Here is a 20318-nt window from a genome sequence, read left to right as displayed (position 1 = left end):
TATGAGAATCCTTAAGGGGATTCTAGGTATTTCACGACCTCGGGTCTGTATAGGTCGTATTTTTTGTCAAAGGAGAATGTGCATTCTTTTGTATAACTTGATATTTTTTCAATGTTTCCTTTTAAACATAACATTTATTTTTACATGACTTCATATTTGTAAATCCACTCTCAGAAACAATCATGCCATGCCTAAATTCTTCCTTGTTCAACCTGGGCATCTTTTTATTATTCTCTATATATTCTCTTTTTATTATTCTCTATATTATACATCTGTAGATAGTGTGTTCTTACCATGTGTGTAAAGAAAATTGGACAGATGTACATTTGTGAGGATTATTACTCAATGAGAACCTCATTTATTTTCTTATGTTTTCTGTTAGATTTCCTTATTTATTTTAGGTATAGAAGAAGAATATAGTACAACAGGTTGGTTAACAATGGTTGTACTGCTGAAGATGTAAGAGATAAGAAATATCTAGTGGGCTAGTAGCATTTTTATCAATGTACCATGAAGAAATAAAGAAGTATTTCTTGGGCTTCCACAGCATTTGAAAATGAATAATATTTTCAAAATAAAGATCAAGATTATTTGCAAAAAGTCTGCAGTGTGAGGTCAGATATACTCTTATTTAGTTGTATAATATATTTTTATCTAAAAAAATAACAAAACTTAAATGAGTTTTGTTAATGTTGCCATTAGGAGAAAAAAAAAGAGAGAGTATGGACAACACATTTATTCAAAAAAGACTGTACTGACCAACACCTATCAATATTACTGATCTAAAAGTAGGCCCCTGGGATCCCTGGGTGGTGCAGTGGTTTAGCGCCTGCCTTTGGCCTAGGGCGCGATCCTGGAGACCCGGGATCGAATCCCACGTCGGGCTCCCGGTGCATGGAGCCTGCTTCTCCCTCTGCCTGTGTCTTTGCCTCTCTCTCTCTCTCTCTCTCTCTCTCTCTCTCTCTCTCTCTCTGTGTGTGTGTGTGACTATCATAAAAAAATAAAATAAAATAAAATAAAAGTAGGCCCCTGATTTGAGATGCCTTTCCTCAAGTGGGAAAATACTGGTACTGGTTATTCTTATTCTTCTCAATCTGCCTGGTGGATCAAAGCAAACATTTATAAAATAATTTTCCTTTAGAACAGGTAGAATTCATCTATGTCAGAATGAAGATTGTAGAGCATAGTTGCTGCTAAGTTGTATATAGAAGTAAACAACTAAACAACAAAATTTCCCTCAAATTCTGTATTCTCTGATCAATCTCTTCTTTTGTTCAATTTAATTGTCAAGTTTCTTCAAAAGTCTTCATTATACTTAATATCTTTATTTGATCATCTCTTATTCATTTTCTAAAACATTGCATTCTGTTTTCTCCTTTCACTTGTTTTCAATTAACCTTTTCATGGCAAAGCTACTAAGGCATGTTGATGGTCACTCCCCATGGACATGACTCTGATCTTTTATAAACTTGGTTTTAAGTTTGAAGTTGGAAGTACAGAAATCTTTCATTCTTAATTATTTTCCCTGCCTTTAAATATACCACCCTCAATAATCAACTACTTTAGTCTCTTCATCGAATAGCTGCTATTTTGCTCACACTACATTATATCAGTTCACTTGGGTAGTCTCTTTCTGCATTGACTCTGGGCTTGACTCTGTGACTAGTTTTGGCCAATGGGACAATAACAAACTTGAAACAAGAAGAGACTTGGAAAATTCTTGTTCTTTGGGCTGTACTCTTGGGAGCCAGAAGCCATGATATTAAGCCCAGTCACCACCTGTCATCCCAGATGACAGCCAGACTATCCCCAGAAGCAAAGCCCCCAAAAGCAGATGACTGGTAATTGACCATAGATGTATTAGGGAACACAGCCAAGATGATAAGAACTGCCCAGTAAAGTCCAGTAAAAATTTTCACTTCACATAACAGTGTACTACAAAAATAGTAGTTGATGTATGACATTGTTTTGGAGTGGTTTGCTAAAATGAAAAAAAAAAAATAACAAATATACCGCTTTTCCTTTTGTGCCTAGATCTTGATTAGTGACACCACCATCTATCCTATCATATACCTGTAAACAAAAGTCACTCTTTAACTGTCTTCTTTCCATTCTGTCTTTCATCAATTGGTCTTTAATTCTTGCTGTTATTTTTAAAACTCAAGTTATTTTAGTACTGAAATAATTGAATATTTTATAAACAATATATATTTTTGATTACCTGATATATGCTAGAATCATGAAGGCAATAGCTAGAAGTAGAACGATTGTTCATTTTGGCATATGGATTTACATGCCTCTCTCCACCTTTAGGTACTATATTCCATTATCTCTTTCATAACAAACAATAATTCGATTGTCTTGGATGATGCAGGTATGAGCCTACTGTAGATTCTTTTATATGTTATTTCATGAATCCTGAGCTTTCTGCAAGGTTTCTGAAGTCTCTTTCTCAAAAATATTATAGAAAATGAAAAGATCATCTATTTGTTGAGGCCTTTTTCATTATAAAAACCAGGAATTGTGTCTGTGGTTGTTTCGCTAAGATGTAAAATCTCCATCATCTTGATTCCTCATTGAACCAAACATTGTTTGTACAGCTTGCTAAGAATACTTTTATAGGCGATTAAATCTCTATAGTGCCTCTGTCTTGTGGCCCTGTTTACCAGATTTCTGGACCAGAATCTCCATTCTCATTTACAAAGCTAAGTAACACTCACAAAATCTTGCAAGGAATTTAAAATTTAGTTTCTGACAATCAGAGTATAAGGTGGAAACTATTAAATGTTTGGCATTGAATAGTTATATGAGTGTGTTTTTTTATTACACCTATCATAAGTGCTATGCACAGGAAGCATTTGAAAATATTGCCAATATTTCTTAGCTAATTACATTATGCTATTTCACTCAGAGAGACATGCCCTTTCTAAAGTAATCATGGAAACAAATGAAAACAAGTCTTCTGTCAAGCAGCCATTCAACATAGCTTTGTGAGTACATTGAGTATATCATAGGACATTGTCAATGTTGACCTTATTGAAACAACTCCCATTAAGTATTATAGTATGTAGTATGCTTATCCACTTTATTTCTTTTCATTTGCATTTAATGTAGGTGTTCAATAAACAATGTTAGAATAAGTGAAAATTAACAAGTAGTAAATTCTTCCTCTATTCAAAATTTTTTCCTAACTTTTTTACCCCTGTGTCAGCAGGAAATATATCCAGTTACACTATAATAAGTGGGGGAAATACATAGTTTTGGTGTCTAAGAAACATATGCCACCTCAACAACTTTACCTTTAAATTAATGTGTTGGTTAGAGAAGAAGACTTATATAGAGGTGAGAGAGAATTCTAAAATATAGAATTTGAATATAAGTGATAAAAATCTAAATCTTACAAAACTGATAGACCCTTCACTGGGTCAGTGTGAGTGAGGATGGTCAGAGGGATGGACAGGTAAAGGAGAGCTCCGCGAATTTAACCAGATTGCATTCTTGAGAGTATACATTTAAAATTCAACTAAATAAGAATGATCTGCAATAAAGTGTGCTGAGATTAATCATTTAAATAATTATTTTTTCTGGGACATTTTTATCAAAACTGAGCCCACTATTATTACTTTTTAACATGACTTCAACAAAACGTAAATTAAGTTTAGTAATCTGAAAGTTGACAATTAGGTAGTTTTCCCATTTATATAAGAAAAATATTATTAGAAATAAACAACTGTTCTACTTTTTATATTAAGATTCTTTTTTTCTGGTTTATATCTTAAAACAGTTAACATATTCAAGGATTAGCTCTATGTATTTGGATAAGTACTGTTATGTTATAAACAATAGTGTTTACAGGGATTTGGTTAAATGAAGTAGCAAATGCACAAAAATAAGCCATTAAAAATGGCTTAATACTCAATTCAAACCAATGATGACCACTATTTATGGATAAGAGTGTACCCTATTTTCTCACCAACACTTCTGCTTTCTACTTGGCATGCATCCAAATATCTGCTGTGTTAACATTTGCTCCTGGGAGGAGATGAAGGAAAAAAGGTCCATAAGGTTTCCATTGGCCCAGATAGTAGAAACATCTGCTGGATTCATGAGCAGCATGCTGGTCCAAGTCAGCAGGGAGAATTGATGCTTATCAACCCTGCCATATGAGTCGATATTTCCTGTGCCCTGGGGCTACACAAGCTTAATCAAAAAAAAAAAAATAAGGAAGCACATTACATGTCAAAATTCCCTCATTAAATAAGCATTATATATTTTCAAAGTAACTATCATGGCATTATAAATATGAGTTTAGTACTAATGAAATTCAAATTGTAACAAACAGCAGCTTTTATCGAATTTTATCATTCATTAGAAAATTTTGAGTAATGGTGGATTCCATGCATTTAGAACTTCGCTTACAGAAATTTGACCCTTAAATGTGAAGAGCTGATTATTGTTCTTGGTGAGAAAATTTTGTCAAAAAATCATGTACATTTTTTTCATAGTCATCTTTGTAGGTACCTTTAAGATTAGCTGATCAATTATTTGAATAGGGAGATTTGGGATTATAATCTCCAACGTGAATTTAATGAATTATTATTAAACATGATTATTGTTTTTTTAACACACACACATTTGCTATTTCAAAAATAGTTGTCAGAAGTGTATACTTATTGCCATGTTGCTGCCAATACCCCAAACACTTGCAATTTTTGTTTTGTTTTGTCTTGTTTTGTTTTTACAATAGCTCTCTGAGTTTGTGGCTTATCCTAATCAGTGGCTTAAATTTGAAAAATCTGTACCTTCCAAGGATTTATTAAAATTTTTGCAAAACACAGCATACAATGGATATTTAAATGTAAGCTATGAGATATATCACCTGTTACTAATAATGTACATCACATAATATATATTTTATTTATATATTATATCTAGAGAAAAATACATATATTTATCTATCTGTATCTATCTAGCATAGCATACATCTTTGGTTTCAGATCTGTCAAAGCACATAAGACTAGAAATTTGAAATGAAAATCAGTTTTTGCACAAATTATGTGTAGAATTCATGAAATATGGCAGTCTAGTTTCAATCTGATCTGGAAAGAAAACAGAATAAATAGAAACAGTTTTGAGCATAAATAATGTGACTATACTTACTGGACGAGCATTATCTCAGCTGAAAGACTATATGAAAAAATGATATTTTTTGTTACTCTGATCTTATGGTTGCAGTGCCCACCTTCCTAGAGCAGCAGTACAATTCTTGGTTTCATGTATATAATAATATCCATGAGACACAACAGGCTTTATCCAACATTAAATGTACCTAAAGGTTCACAAGACAAGTGATACAACAAAGATATTAAGAATTAGCAGAGGCTTTGTGACTCCCTGAAATGTCTCTGAATGTGCACAGTTACTCCTTATACAAAATAAGACGGAGTTGATTTAGGTACCACACCTCAGAGAAGCCTTCAGCTCTGGAGTCTATTCAGGTTTTTTTGTTTGTTTGTTTTGCTTTAAGATTTTATTTACTGAGAGGTAGAGAGCATGAGGAGGGGAAGCTGCAAAGGGAGAGTGAGAAGCAGGCTACCTGCTGAGCAGGGAACCCAGTTCAGGGCTCTATGCGGGGCTCGATCCCAGGGACCTGGGATCATGACCCAAGCAGAAGGCAGACACTTAACTAACCGAGCCACTCAGACACCCTTGGAGTCTATACAGTTTTGACGCCTTTGGAGGTGTGCAGCTTTCACAAGATTATATCTTGTGAAAGACAGTTCCCATTCTCTGGTACAATGTCATTTAATCAATCCTAATTTATTATTCAACAAATATTCCCAACAATGAAATGTAGGTGCTCAGTCTAATACACAGCCTACTCCCCAGTTCTCATTTATTTTGGATCCAGTATACACCTATGAACTCCTTGAATAAGCAAAGATGATTCGATCAAGAGTCAACTTTTTAGGATTTCCTGAAACTAAAGGAAAGACCAAGAACCAGCTCTTAACTGTTTCTTTCTAATATTGTAGTGAAGAGATCACTGGTTTTGCTATCAATAATTTCTTTCCAGTTATCAGTTTGCAACCATCTCTCCAGAACATGCATTCTTAAAATTTAAGTAATCAGTTGAAATATTTTAAATTCCATCATGATTTATTTTATTGAAGTTTAATTTTAATAATTTCCATTTGAAATATTCCAATTCATTATAATTTTCTATTAACAGATTTAAAATGTACTAACCCCAAGAAGGGATATGAGAAAGTGATATTAATTCTTTTTCTGCCTCATCAGAAGTATAATTCTTTGAGCTGACTTATCTGTACATATCTGTACAAAGTATCAAGTTTCATTTTCATATTTTCCCACAGCAGTTTCCACTTGCTCTCATAGGGCAATGTTCCCCTAGATCTAATGTGGCACTACAAAGGACTTGAACATCAAAGGATGTAAACATGGACAAGATGGGTGAAATCAACAATAATGAAATCTTTGTGCATTCAGAAATGATCAAACAGTGGAAAACACATCCTATTAACCACTGTGTTATTACTTTTTTTTTTTTCAAAAGGGAGCTTGCTCCTCAGGGAGTGTTCCAAGTTGATTTATATGTTACCACATATTGATCAACACTTACATAATTCGGGGGGTATCATTTTGAACACAGTTTCATGTGTTCAAAAATATATGCCCACTAAGTCCAAAGCAATAACATATGCCTGTTAGAGAATGAAAAGTAATATGTTTCTGCCTCTGCTATCAAGAATTTTCTACCTGTCTCAGGTTCACTATGCTAATAGTTTCCTTGGGCATAAAAATTCTGTTATTAGAACAGAAAACACTCATTTCTGTTATATTAATCAAAGGGAAGAATTATTTTATCAACTTTATAAAATATACTCTTATGCAGGAGATAAATTCAAATATTTTATTACTTCACTTTACAGTCCTTTGAGAACTCATTATTTATTTGAAAGCATGGTGTTGTTATCCATTCAGGGAAATATCTCTTCAAAAAAGAACACTGTTTTAAAAATAATGTGTACATCCATAGATAGCTTACCAGCAATACTTTCTTTTCTCCCAGATACTACTGTAGCTTTTAAAACAAGCAATAAAACAGAAATTCTCCGTTATTAATAACAAGGCACTTCCCAAAGCAATGGCATTTCGGAGTGGAAGTAAGGAATAAATTGTCTCTCAAAGAGTTGGGGGGATATGGAACTATGGATAACAATGTTTTAGTACAAGCTCAAGTGAAAGATGGGTCTCCATTAACTAGACTATTCACTGTGGAAAGTTAAAAAATACCAAGATTAGTTACCTTTACAGATTATCCCATGATTTAATTTAAAATATTTTCTCAATAAAGTTCTTGATTATAAACACTATTTTTACCACAATTCATTTCTAAGATTACAAATCCTTGATTCAGAAATAATGATTACCAGAAAAAACACTGAGTCACTTCCTTCAATGGCTTGACATTGCATGTTAGAATAAATTCAAGCTCCTGATGAAGACAGGAAAAGCACTGCATGATTTGGCCTTCATGTTCTTTTTACCCTGTATTGGACCATTAGTCTGTTGCTTTTCATGCATTAGACCCAGTGGTTTTTGTTTTGTTTTCAGTTCTTTGAATAGTCAACCTCTTTCCTGCCTCTTGCTTAGGAAGAGTTGATAACGGCTAACTTATTTTCTCCAACACTGACTACCGCTCTCCCACATAAGTGTCCTTGGCAATTTTTAAATGGCTGGGTCTCTATCCTCATTTAGGTTTTAGCAGAAATTTCACCACCTTCTAGGCCAGGCCTTTCCTGTGCAAAAATGTGTTTTCTTGTTTTGCTGCTTATCTTTAGGCGGTAAACTCTAAAGATAAAACGTTACATCATTTCTAGCTGTTCACAGTTGTGTCTCTAGCACCTACCATTTGAAGCACATTTTAGGTACAAAGAATGTACTTGTTGAATAAATTAATGTCATGAAGTATATTTTATAGTCAGAATTCACTATAGGTGTGAAGATAGGTTTCAGAGAGCCCTAACATTGTCTACACTGATGTGTATAGTTCCTATGCCTAATATAAACTGATTGCACATTATTGGATGATATGTTTGATACTGTATTTTTTCTTAGATGTACTTTGTATCTATGCCATCTCAAAATTTCTTATTACATCTCTTAATTCAAGGAGTTATAATTCAAGTAGACAGCTGTTGCTTTTTTACATGAACATCTCTACTTGGTGTTCCAATGCAATTATTTAAATTTTCTGCAGAGAATAAAATATGAAAAGAATATTAATGTATAGGCAACTTGGCTAGTAGACAAATAATTTTATGCTTGCTGAGTATGCAAATATGTGACACAATCCAAAAGAAAGATGTTATCAAAATATATCTCCTACAACTAAGTCAAGTCACTAACTTGCAACAATATATAAGGCAATAATTAATTTGACTTGGTATATATATATATTTTTTTTCATTTGGAATCAGGGAATATCAGCATAAAAACCAGATTGAAGTCCTAATGTCTTCTAAATTTATAGCTTTCCTTACTATGTTAACCTTATTTTACTAGCTGCCTTTTGTAATTTTTAAGCAATTGTATATTTGAAGTAGGGAATTAATAATGCTTGCTTTATTTTCTTGAATTCTTTCCATTTAATTTGTTCCTAAAAATGTTATTAGGAATTTTAAATTTCCTTGGGTTACTAAATATTCTAAAGTGTATTATAATTCAATTTTGTTGTTTCCTTTAAATATATGGACATTCTAAGACCTACCGGGTAACATGAAAAATATAGGGATCATTTTCCTCCTTGTTATGTGTTATACTTGTGCAGGGGCCATGCTAATCTCTGTATCACTCCAATTTTAGTATATGTGCTGCTGAAGTGAGCACTTTTCCCCCTTTTTAGACTCAGGTTGAAGTTTTCCCAGGAAATTCAAATTTAAAAGTTATGTACCATTCAGTGCATTTTTTTTTTTACTTCCAGAAGATTGATTATTGTACATTTAGCACTATATTCCTCACCCTGTCTTCAGAAGAGTCCTACCATCTGTGTGTTCCTTTCCAGAATATTTCCTCCAGGTTGACATCTCAATTTAGAATTTAGTTACGTGATTGAGCTTCACTGTGAACCAGACTGTGATTGTGGTCATAAATTTCTTTTCTCTGGAAGGCTGCCTCTCAAATGTTCATCAGTTAGCAAGTAAAGCTAGTCAGTTCTCTTTAGGTCTTGCTCATTCACCCTGAAGGCGCTATTCTAGAAAGAAAAAATGAATTTATACACACATGATAATTACATGTTACCTTTTCTGGTTATAAAAATAATTTTTAAATTCTCTTATTCTTTTAGAATGCTTTGTAAGACATAGTTTCCTTTTTCATTTTAAAATAATTTCCTTTGCTTTTTATTTTTCTACATCACAATACTTAAAGATCTATGTGAAAGGAAGAAAAACACCTTTATGAGTAATGTGAATAATTAATCAAGTTCATTTTTTTCTTAAAAAATTATAGACACTCATTCAATATTGTTTGAATTCTTGAGAAGACTCTAAACTTTTTAGAGAATAAAATGAATATAGATAAATTAATGAAATTAAATATATTCTAATATTTTTATTTCAAAATCTATTTCAGCTGCAGAGTTAAATATATTTATATTTAGTCTGAATCCATGATATTTTAATACATTTTGTTTATTATGCATTTTCACAGAATAATAGGCATAAGCAAAGAATGAAAACAACTGATGTCACACAAATATATGTTTTTAAAATATTCGGCGTTCTTTTAAAAATCACATAATGTTTTATTTTTTTTATTTTTTTTAATAATAAATTTATTTTTTATTGGAGTTCAACTTGCCAACATACAGAATAACACCCAGTGCTCATCCCGTCAAGTGCCCCCCTCAGGGCCCACCACCCATTCATCCCCACCCCGCACCCTCCTCCCCTTCCACCACCCCTAGTTCGTTTCCCAGAGTTAGGAGTCTTTATGTTCTGTCTCCCTTTCTGATATTTCCCACACATTTCTTCTCCCCTCCCCTATATTCCCTTTCACTGTTATCTATATTCCCCAAATGAATGAGAACATACAATGTTTGTCCTTCTCCGATTGACTTCCTTCACTCAGCATAATACCCTCCAGTTCCATCCACGTTGAAGCAAATGGTGGGTATTTGTCCTTTCTAATGGCTGAGTAATATTCCATTGTATACATAAACCACATCTTCTTTATCCATTCATCTTTCGATGGACACCGAAGCTCCTTCCACAGTTTGGCTATTGTGGACATTGCTGCTAGAAACATCGGGGTGCAGGAGTCCCGACATTTCATTGCATCTGTATCTTTGGGGTAAATCCCCAACAGTGCAATTGCTGGGTCGTAGGGCAGGTTTATTTTTAACTCTTTGAGGAACCTCCACACAGTTTTCCAGAGTGGCTGCACCAGTTCACATTCCCACCAACAGTGCAGGAGGGTTCCCTTTTCTCCGCATCCTCTCCAACATTTGTGGTTTCCTGCCTTGTTAATGTTCCCCATTCTCACTGGTGTGAGGTGGTATCTCATTGTGGTTTTGATTTATATTTCCCTGATGGCAAGTGATGCAGAGCATTTTCTCATGTGCGTGTTGGCCATGTCTATGTCTTCCTCTGTGAGATTTCTGTTCATGTCTTTTGCCCATTTCATGATTGGATTGTTCGTTTCTTTGCTGTTAAGTTTAATAAGTTCTTTATAGATTTTGGAAACTAGCCCTTTATCTGATATGTCATTTGCAAATATCTTCTCCCATTCTGTAGGTTGTCTTTTAGTTCTGTTGACTGTACCCTTTGCTGTGCAAAAGCTTCTTATCTTGATGAAGTCCCAATAGTTCATTTTTGCTTTTGTTTCTTTTGCCTTCGTGGATGTATCTTGCAAGAAGATACTGTGGCCGAGTTCAAAAAGGGTGTTGCCTGTGTTCTCCTCTAGGATTTTGATGGAATCTTGTCTCACATTTAGATCTTTCATCCATTTTCAGTTTATTTTTGTGTATGGTGTAAGAGAGTGGTCTAGTTTCATTCTTCTGCATGTGGATGTCCAATTTTCCCAGCACCATTTATTGAAGAGACTGTCTTTCTTCCAGTGGATAGTCTTTCCTCCTTTGTCGAATATTAGTTCACCATAAAGTTGAGGGTCCACTTCTGGATTCTCTATTCTGTTCCAATGATCTATGTGTCTGTTTTTGTGCCAGTACCACACTGTCTTGATGACCACAGCTTTGTAGAACAACCTGAAATCTGGCATTGTGGTGCCCCCAGCTATGGTTTTCTTTTTTAAAATTCCCCTGGCTATTCGGGGTCTTTTCTGATTCCAAACAAATCTTAAAATAATTTGTTCTAACTCTCTGAAGAAAGTCCATGGTATTTTGATAGGGATTGCATTAAACGTGTAAATTGCCCTGGGTAACATTGACATTTTCACAATATGAATTCTACCAATCCATGAGCATGGAATATTTTTCCATCTCTTTATGTCTTCCTCAATTTATTTCAGAAGTGTTCTATAGTTTTTAGGGTATAGATCCTTTACCTCTTTGGTTAGGTTTATTCCTAGGTATCTTATGCTTTTGGGTGCAATTGTAAATGGGATTGACTCCTTAATTTCTCTTTCTTCAGTCTCATGGTTAGTGTATAGAAATGCCACTGATTTCTGGGCATTGATTTTGTATCCTGCCACGCAGCCAAATTGCTGTATGAGTTCTAGCAATCTTGGGGTGGAGACTTTTGGGTTTTCTATGTAGAGTATGATGTCATCTGCCAAGACAGAGAGTTTGACTTCTTCTTTGCCAATTTGAATGCCTTTAATGTCTTTTTGTTGTCTGATTGCTGAGGCTAGGACTTCCAGTACTATGTTGAATAGCAGTGGTAAGAGTGGACATCCCTGTCGTGTTCCTGATCTTAGGGAAAAGGCTCCCAGTGCTTCCCCATTGAGAATATTTGCTGTGGGCTTTTCGTAGATGGCTTTTAAGATGGTGAGGAATGTTCCCTCTATCCCTAGGCTCTGAAGAGTTTGGATCAGGAATGGATGCTGTATTTTGTCAAATGCTTTCTCTGCATCTAATGAGAGGATCATATGGTTCTTGGTTTTTCTCTTGCTGATATGATGAATCACATTGATTGTTTTACGGGTGTTCAACCAGCCTTGTGTCCCAGGGGATAAATCCTACTTGGTCGTGGTGAACAATTTTCTTAATGTGTTGTTGGATCCTATTGGCTAGTATCTTGTTGAGAATTTTTGCATCCATGTTCATCAGGGATATTGGTCTGTAATTCTCCTTTTTGGTGGGGTCTTTGTCTGGTTTTGGAATTAAGGTGATGCAGGCCTCATAGAACAAATTTGGAAGTACTCCATCTCTTTCTATCTTTCCAAACAGCTTTAGTAGAATAGGTATGGTTTCTTCTTTAAACGTTTGATAGAATTCCCCAGGAAAGCCATCTGGCCCTGGACTCTTGTGTCTTGGGAGGTTTTTGATGACTGCTTCAATTTCCTCCCTGGTTATTGGCCTGTTCAGGTTTTCTATTTCTTCCTGTTCCAGTTTTGGTAGTTTGTGGCTTTCCAGGAATGCGTCCATTTCTCCTAGATTGCCTAATTTATTGGCGTATAGCTGTTCATAATATGTTTATAAAATCGTTTGTATTTCCTTGGTGTTGGTAGTGATCTCTCCTTTCTCATTCATGATTTTATTAATTTGAGTCTTCTCTCTCTTCTTTTTAATAAGGCTGGCTAATGGTTTATCTATCTTACTAATTCTTTCAAAGAACCAACTCCTGGTTTTGTTGATCTGTTCCACAGTTCTTCCGGTCTCAATTTCGTTGAGTTCTGCTTGAATCTTTATTAACTCTCTTCTATTGCTGGGTGTAGGATCTATCTGCTGTTTTTTCTCTAGCTCCTTTATGTGTAAGGTTAGCTTTTGTATTTGAGTTCTTTCCCGTTTTTGGATGGATGCTTGTATTGCGATGTATTTCCCCCTTAAGACTGCTTTTGCTGCGTCCCAAAGATTTTGAACGGTTGTATCTTCATTCTCATTAGTTTCCATGAATCTTTTTAATTCTTCCTTAATTTCCTCGTTGACCTTTTCATCTTTTAGCAGGATGGTCCTTAACCTCCACGTGTTTGAGGTCCTTCCAAACTTCTTGTTGTGATTTAGTTCTAATTTCAAGGCATTATGGTCTGAGAATATGCAGAGGAGGATCCCAATCTTTTGGTATCGGTTCAGACCCGATTTGTGACCCAGTATGTGGTCTATTCTGGAGAAAGTTCCATGTGCACTTGAGAAGAATGTATATTCAGTTGAGTTTGGATGTAAAGTTCTGTAATTATCTGTGAAATCCATCTGGTCCAGTGTATCATTTAAAGCTCTCGTTTCTTTGGAGATGTTGTGCTTAGAAGACCTATCGAGTATAGAAAGAGCTAGATTGACGTCACCAAGTATAAGTGTATTATTATCTAAGTATTTCTTCACTTTGGTTATTAATTGATTTAAATATTTGGCAGCTCCCACATTGGGGGCATATATATTGAGGATTGTTAAGTCCTCTTGTTGGATAGATCCTTTAAGTATGATATAGTGTCCCTCTTCATCTCTCACTACAGTCTTCAGGGTAAATTTTAGTTTATCTGATATGAGGATGGCTACCCCTGCTTTCTTTTGAGGACCATTTGAATGGTAAATAGTTCTCCAACCTTTTATTTTCAGGCTGTAGGTGTTCTCCTGTCTAAAATGGGTCTCTTGTAGACAGCAAATAGATGAGTCCTGCCTTTTTATCCTGTCTGAAAGCCTGCGCCTTTTGATGAGGTCATTAAGCCTGTTCACGTTCAGAGTTACTATTGAAAGGTATGAGTTTAGTGTCATCATGATATCTATTCAGTCCTTGTTTTTGTGGATTGTTCCACTGGACTTCTTCTTAAAGGGGAATTTTCAGAGTCCCCCTTAAAATTTCTTGCAGAGCTGGTTTGGAGGTCACATATTCTTTCCGTTCCTGCCTATCTTGGAAGCTCTTTATCTCTCCTTCCATTTTGAATGAGAGCCTTGCTGGATAAAGTATTCTTGGTTGCATGTTCTTCTCATTTAGGACCCTGAATATATCCTGCCAGCCCTTTCTGGCCTGCCAGGTCTCTGTGGAGAGGTCTGCTGTCACCCTAATACTCCTTCCCATAAAAGTCAGGGATTTCTTGTCTCTTGCTGCTTTAAGGATCTTCTCTTTATCTTTGCAATTTGCAAGCTTAAGTATTAAATGTCGAGGTGTTGAAAACGGTTTTTATTGATTTTAGGGGGGGAATCTCTCTATTTCCTGGATCTGAATGCCTGTTTCCCTTCCCAGATTAGGAAAGTTTTCAGCTATGATTTGTTCAAATACATATTCTGGCCCTCTGGCCCTTTTGGCGCCCTTGGGAACCCCAATTAAACGTAGGCTTTTCTTCCTCAGGCTGTCGTTTATTTCCCTTAATCTATCCTCATGGTCTTTTAATTGTTTGTTCCTTTTTTCCTCAGTTTCCCTCTTTGCCATCAACTTGTCTTCTATGTCACTCACTCGTTCTTCCACCTCGTTAACCCTCGTCCTTAGGACTTCTAGTTTGGATTGCATCTCATTCAATTGATTTTTAATTTCTGCCTGATTGGATCTAAATTCTGCAGTCATGAAGTCTCTTGAGTCCTTTATGCTTTTTTCTAGAGCCATAAGTAGCTGTATAATAGTGCTTCTGAATTGGCTTTCTGACATTGAATTGTAATCCCGATCTTGTTACTCTGTGGGAGAGAGGACTGTTTCTGATTCTTTCTTTTGAGGTGAAGTTTTCCTTCTAGTCATTTTGCTCAGTGCAGAGTGGCCAAAAACAAAGTTGTATTGGGAAAAGGAGAAAAAGAGAGGAGAGGAAGAAGGAAAGAAAAGAGAAAAAGAAAAAAAGAAGAAAAAAAAGAGAAAGTAAAAGAAAGAAAGGGAAAAAAAGGGTGGGGGAAGCAAACAGAAATCAAAAAGAAAAAGAAAAAAGAAAAGAAAAACCCACGGGGAGTATCTTCTGATTCTGTGTACTTTAAGTCCCTTGACTTCCCCTGGAACTTGTCCGTCTAGCTGGTCTTCTGGGGGAGGGGCCTGTTGTGCTGATTCTCAGGTGTGAGCACTTGGTGGAGCTGCTGTGCCCCTGCCTGGTGCAGGGCTCATTGGGGGCTGTTCACCCCGTGAGGCCCCAGGAGAACAACCGCAGTGGCGGGGCCAGCTCTGCAGCCCTGGAGTCAGCCCCCGCAGTAGCTCCGCAGCTCTCCGTCTGCAGGGCCTGGAGGCTCCGGGCGGGGCCGCTGATCTGCTCAGCTGGGGCAGGAGCGTCCTCGCTGTCCTGGGCCCTCCCGGCCTCTGCCTGTCCCGGGGGGAGGCGGGATCCTGGGCTGTGTCCCGGCGCCCTGTGCTCCGGAGCCTGCGCTGTTGGATTCGCGCTCCCGGGCCGCGCAGCCCCCTCCGCGGAGCCGCCCCCGAGCCCCCCGAGCTGCTCCCCCCCGCAACCCCCTCCGCGGAGCCGCCCCCGAGCCCCCCGAGCTGCTCCGGGTCCCTCGTGCGCGCTGCAGCCCTTAGGGAGCTCGGCGCACTCTCCCGGGGCGCAGGTGTCTGTTAGTGTCCCCGGAGCCCCAGGGCATCCCCGCCCTCCCGGGTCCTGCTCCACCTCCCCGCGAGCCCCTTTCCCCCGGGAAGGTCGGTGCAGCTCCTGCTCCTCCGGGACGGGGCTCTCCTGTCCTGGGGACACTCGCCCCGGCCTCAGCCCGGCTCCTCGCGGGCCCCTCCCCCTTGGAGGCCTTTTGTGTCTTTATTTCTTTTTCCCCGTCTTCCTACCTTGATAGATGCGCGAACTCTTCTCACTGTAGCGTTCCAGCTGGTCTCTCTTTAAATCTCAGGCCGAATTAATAGATTTTCAGGATGATTTAAAGGTTATCTAGGTAATTTGGTGGGGACACGGGACTTAGGGACCCTACTCTTCCGCCGTCTTCCCCTCCCTCCCTCAGATAATGTTTTAAAACATACTGAGGCAATACAAGCACTAAGCAAGACTATAAAGCCAGCATAAAACCACATTTCCTAGGATTTTATAAATAATTCTCTGAAATTTAAAATTTTACAAATTAAGGAAAATAAAAATTTTGTGATATGGTTGAGTAATATAAAGTTAATGGTGAAATTAAAGAAATCTACTTTAGGTAGAAAGAAAAACTGCTGGGAATATTTATAGTACAGAAACCTGAGGTATACAATCATACAAAAACATTTTTGAAATATATGGGAAGGCACTGATGCTATATTTTACGTACATTACAAATTTCTTTAGGGCCAGCTCTGATCCTGATAATCAAGAATTAATTCTAATTATAAATCCAATCATAGATGTAGCAAATGGTAACTAGTTTTGATACAATGTTACATAGTTAAGTGGGTAGCCTTCTCACAGTCACTCTGTAGGTTAGTTGGGTACAACCCAGTGGTAATCCCATTGGTTTCCTGGTCTGATATGAATGTCCAGGAAAACCTATTATCACATTCTGGAGAAGGGAAAGAGAGGTGAAATTTCTACAGGAGAATCTTGGGTCAGGAGCTGTGGGAGCCACTGTAAATCTGAAAGAGCCTTTTGTCATGGATCAGAAGCCAAAAAGGCCCTGGGCCAACCTTTGAATACACAGAGATTCTGCTCCCGGAGTTGGGAGCAGAATGGGTCGCTCACAATGGCCTTAGTGAACACCAGGATCTGGTCTATGGGATTGTAACTGCTGAAGCTGCCAATTTGGCACTGCTATGCCCTGATATCAGGAGGAGAAAGCCCTTCCAACCTTCCTGGCCTTGCAAGACCCACTGCCCGCCAGCTTTATTTCTTCCCTGCCTTGGTCTGGCAGTTGCAATGGAACATGGCTCTCCAAAGTGCTTCCTGTCTCTATGGAAACTGGCAAGCAGCACCAGACTGATGGCCATGCTCCATAGTGGCTGGGCAGAGGGGTAGCACAGAAGGTGGATCCCAGGTGTTATACTCTATAAGACAAGCTGAATCCTGAAAAGATAGAGTCAAAGAAAAATAAATTATGTGTGGTAGCCTAGGAAAATGGAGTACTTAAAGTTTTTCAGACAAACCTAAAAGCTAGAATGAAATCACAGCAAAATTACTAGAGAACTCTAAATATTTGAAAGAACAGAGGGATATTCCAAAAGTGGAAACATTTCCACTTAGTTATCAGGCTTAATTTTTCCTCCAATTTCCTTTCTCACATGATAGAGCATTTATTGCACTTCTCTTGAGAATTTTAAGCTTGCATTAATAGAATTTGTGCTTTTTGAATAATCCAATAGGCTTTAGTATGCAATATGTGTTTCAGTACACACAACTACTGAGCCACAACTTTCGCATTAGAAGGTTATTTGTTTAGAATGCCTTCGGTAATTTAGTGGAAGTAATAGCATGCTGTGTGTGCATTTAGATATATTTTTAGACTCTAACCAACAAGAATGATCTTGAACTTTCTAAGATTCAGATTCTTTGTATAAATCCCAAACCTGTTGATGGAACAAGTGAGAGGGAGGGTAGAAGACGAGAAACACAAAGCTGAGAAGAGTTGAGGGGAAGATCTAAAGAATAGTAAGCTACTTTTGTATTTCATTTAGAAATGAATTGCCTATTTCCGTCATTTCCTATATTTTAGAACCTTTAACAATACTGATCCATTTGGCACCTGTGCTTTTCATAACTAAAATATCAGAACCTTAATGAGACCAGTATTTTGCATTTGATATGGGGATTCTTGCCAGGGCACAAAAATATTTCAAAACAAACCAAAGCATTATGTATACCATTTGATTCAGATGCCAATAACCCTGTTGAATTAAATAATTTTGCAGACTTAGTTGACAGTTTTTGCTAAGTATGAATTTATTCCCACAGGAAGAATCAAAAGATATAGCACTGCTTATCTCATGAGAAGTTTATGCTTTTTTTTTACTGAAAAATTGTAAAATACTCTTCACATTTAAACAAGATAAAACAAATGAAAATATTATTTTTCAATTCTCTTCACATCTAAACAAGATAAAACAAATGAAAATATTATTTTCCCCTTCACTGTTGTTAAATCCAGTTCTTCCTTTGAGAAAGTTGTACTCCAAAAAAGGGGGGGTACTCATTTTCAGGGGAAAAAATAATGAGGGCTCTGGGTTGTGTTCAATGTCCCACAAAAGTTGATCATTTATCCTGAAAAACCACTGACTGTAACTCCCTCTCTCCCAGATGTGCAAAGACTCAACCTCGGCCTGTCTGTCTAGATCTATCTCCAGGGATCACTGCCCTTAGTCCATGAGCACTCATGCACAGTGTGCGCTGATCCACTGTTGTGGGCCACATCTCAGCTTTAGTGCAGGAAGAGAGATGGAGGAACCATTGCCTTCCCTCATCACCCACTCAGGAGATAGTAAGGCTTTAATGATGCCGTTTTGGGAAACAGAGCCATGTTTTGGGATCAGCATTCAGATATGCGTTTTTGCCTGTCTGCTTGCTTTCAATGATACCGCTGTCTTCAAAGATCTCTCTGCTGCTTGGCTTGTTTCTCTACGGTAGTGGCGTATCACAGCCTGTCAGCGAGGTCGAGGTGGCCATGAGCTTTGAATTGCTTCTTTAGGTACCGAGGGGCAGTGTGCTGGGCTCTTGGTAGCCAGTGAAAGTGCGCTTGAAGTGTGTGAAGCAAGAGCAGATCCCAACTGACAGGTCAGCAGGAGTCAAGACTCTGTTCACTTGATTTTGAATTTGGAATTTCCTGATCCAGATAAGGTTTGTACCATTTTTCCTGAAGTATGTAGAAATAGAAACATTGAAGGAATAATGGCAGCTTCTCTGTCTGCTCTTTAAAGACAGGGACAGGAAAGCCAGCTTTGCAGACTATTGCAGAATAATTGCTCTTCACTAAAGTGTCTTTCAGAGCAATGAATTAGCAAATTGTTTCCTTATAACTACCGAAACGCACATAAATGGTTTTCAATCCCTGATGCTAGTTAGAAATAAACCTGGCAGCCTAATAAAACTATCAGTTCAACAGAGTAGGTAAAAAAAAAAAAAAAAAAAAAGAGAGAGAGAGAGAGAGATCATTGGAAGAATGGTGAGCAGGAGGGAAAATCATTTTCTCTTGGAAAACGATTTGAAGAAAAAGAAGAAAGAAACTGAGGAGGCTCAAAATATGAAGTAAAAAAAAAAAAAAAAACTGGGGCAGCCCCGGTGGCGCAGCGGTTTAGCGCTGCCTGCAGCCTGGGGTGTGATCCTGGAGACCCGGGATCGAGTCCCACATCGGGCTTCCTGCATGGAGCCTGCTTCTCCCTCTGCCTGTGTCTCTGCCTCTCTCTTCGCTCTCTCTGAATGAATAAATAAATAAATCTTTAAAAAAAAAAAAAAAACTTCAGAAACAGAACTATATTGCATAGGCAAGAGTTCATTAGTTTTCAGAAAAAAAAAAAAAAAAACCAAAAACTTTACTTAGGCTAAATATGCATGTAACAGCCGAAGAGGCATCAGAGGTGGCTTTTCCAGTGATGTGCTATACATATGTTTAACAACTGCCTCTGTGAGAACAAAACACTGGCTTGAACTGTTTGTCAAGCTCCATTGTGAAAAGATTCAACTGTGGTCTCTTTCAATCTAGCAGGGAATTTTGTTGAGTGTGAAGTGAGGAGAGTTCCATTCAGTTGACTCTCATGAGCTGGTAGGGGCCAGTTAGCACATCACAGCTTTTGCAGGAATTTCAAGTGTTCCTTCACTTATTAAAAATAGATATTAAAGGTTTAAATGCATCTTTGAAATGTTTGACTCCAGACTCTATGCTTATTTCATAACCGTCACTCAGCCAGAATTAAGTTCACTTTCTTTTCCATGCAGTTTTTTGGTTAAGCATGTGAGGTCAGGACACAGAATATGAGAGTTCAGAACCTGGTGTGGCACTTTCTAGCTGTGGGACTGGGAGCAAATTATTTAAACTCTCTTTGCATCAGTTCCCTCATCTTCAAGGTAGAGATGATGACAAGGTTGGCATGAAAAGTAAATCACTGAAAAACAAGAAATGCTCTTAGAATAGTGCCTTGAATATTATGAATGCTCAGATTAGTTTAGCTGTATTTGTCACATATTTTCCGTTGGCCTAGTGATTGTGGAAGATGAGATATGTTAGTATCTCGTAATATGAGGTACCCAGGAAGGACACTATCTTTTATGTTTTTCTCCTTCTAGAGCATAAATTTGGCACAGTCTGTCTTTTTATG

At 37.4% G+C, this 20318-nt stretch overlaps 1 protein-coding gene and 1 non-coding gene across 5 annotated transcripts in view; one reads left to right on the top strand and one right to left on the bottom strand.

The window, feature by feature from the left end:
- Positions 1-20318, top strand: part of CADM2 (cell adhesion molecule 2) — a 1060955-nt gene that overhangs the window by 791063 nt on the left and 249574 nt on the right. The gene's annotated exons all lie outside the window — the stretch shown is intronic.
- LOC144302123 (U6 spliceosomal RNA) lies at positions 8808-8913 on the bottom strand. Its single transcript, XR_013368998.1, has one exon. It is a non-coding gene; the product is annotated as a U6 spliceosomal RNA (small nuclear RNA).

Source organism: Canis aureus, chromosome 30, assembly GCF_053574225.1.
Source record: "Canis aureus isolate CA01 chromosome 30, VMU_Caureus_v.1.0, whole genome shotgun sequence".
Lineage (NCBI taxonomy): Eukaryota > Metazoa > Chordata > Mammalia > Carnivora > Canidae > Canis > Canis aureus.
This window is presented reverse-complemented; position numbering and strand designations above follow the sequence as displayed.